Source organism: Siphateles boraxobius, unplaced genomic scaffold (genome assembly GCF_051911475.1).
Source record: "Siphateles boraxobius isolate OS27281-9 unplaced genomic scaffold, OSU_SipBor_1 7, whole genome shotgun sequence".
NCBI lineage: Eukaryota > Metazoa > Chordata > Actinopteri > Cypriniformes > Leuciscidae > Siphateles > Siphateles boraxobius.
This window is the reverse complement of record NW_027509197.1, coordinates 19,890,929-19,892,385: the sequence shown is the minus strand read 5'-3', so window position 1 is coordinate 19,892,385 and position 1,457 is coordinate 19,890,929. Positions and strand designations below refer to the sequence as shown.

Genomic DNA, 1,457 nt, shown 5'->3' with positions numbered 1-1,457 from the left:
GGGCAATAGGGTGGTTATACCAAGTTGCTGTGTGTGGAAGATCAGGGACACATTTCCTGATCCCAGGGCCCACTACAGTGGCTACAGGGTGCGCCGCTTAGAGTAAATATAATACTTTAGATTGATTATATTGCCATTATTGTAAATAGTTATCTTTTCAACCATTTTAAAAAAATATGTTTGCCTCAACTTTGTTGTGTTTCAGTTATTCAATTACACACTTTTTCTTATAAAATATATTTACTATAATAAATTACAAGAATCAAACATATAATTGCCAGTGCTGCTCGACATATTTTTATCTATACATTTCTGTATAGAAGATTGCAGTTCCGTTAGTCTTGTGGGTTTTCGGACACACTTTCCTCTCGCTATGTGTCCTCTTACAAGTTCGTGAGTGGGTGGTGGCTGTACTGAAGCAAGAAGACCCAGCCGTCTTGGGTCGTCAGGCCTAATTTAAACATTTCTGGGAAGGCCGGTACCACTTCTCAACCTCCTGGACAGAATGGCTCTCTGTATGTCTGGGATGTAGGAGTATTGTTTTTTTTCCTTCACTGTGTACACCCCCCAAGTCTTTGATTTTTTATTGTACGACCGCCGGTACCTGTAGATAAAATAAGCCTTTAATATGAATTATTTATAAAAAGATTGTTATCAAAAGACAGGATTTATATATATATATATATATATATATATATATATATATATAAGTTACAACTTACATCTTGTGTCCCTCCCGATTGCGTGCTGGCAGCTGTCGGTTATGCTTGTTGTAGTCGATAGCTGCAAGCAAAGTCCGGTTCTTGTAAATAAAAGGCGGGTATGACATGCGCTTTGCGGCATACATTAAAATGTGGTTCTGGAAGCTTTCAAGGTCTGATGTGGTCCTGTGTGGGAAATAGACCAAAAAAAAAACATGAATAACTATCCAATCTGCTCATAAAATAAGGCTATTTTGAATGTAGATGCTTACCTGAAGTTTATAAACTTCTTCACCTGTGTCAACCACCTTTTCTCCAGCACGATGGCGGTTAGTGCCTGGTGAGCCGCAGAACCTGTATTCACACCACATCATCGGGAGTAAAATGACTGCATCCTTACAGGGCACTATATCCTAAATATTCATTGTCTGTTTGATATTACCTGAAATTATCCAGGGCTTATTCTCACTGCCCTCTTCAAGAGGTTCATGATCACAAAAACCACTTGCCCATGCTTACATGGTGTAGCACACCAACCCACATCATCTGTACAAAAGGAATACAAATTATGCAGTCACAAACTATATGAGTCAATATGACAAAATTAATTCAAATAACATACCTTGAAATGCTCTTCGGTTGCGGCTTGTTTGCTGCAATACCAGACGTGATTTACAATGTCTTTTATCCACACCAGAATTCCAATTTGGTTCTTTATTGATCCAGCCTGATTAAAATAATAATGTAAATATTTAA

The 1,457-nt window shown here is 38.0% G+C and overlaps 1 long non-coding RNA gene across 1 annotated transcript; it reads right to left on the bottom strand.

Annotated features, from left to right (window-relative positions):
• Window positions 1-221: 221 nt before the first annotated feature.
• Window positions 222-1,204, bottom strand: LOC143723265 (uncharacterized). The gene is made up of 4 exons (XR_013197075.1): window positions 1,144-1,204; window positions 974-1,055; window positions 723-887; window positions 222-604 (listed from the first exon to the last, which is right to left on the bottom strand). It is a non-coding gene; the product is annotated as an uncharacterized LOC143723265 (long non-coding RNA).
• Between the last annotated feature and the right edge of the window lie 253 nt (window positions 1,205-1,457).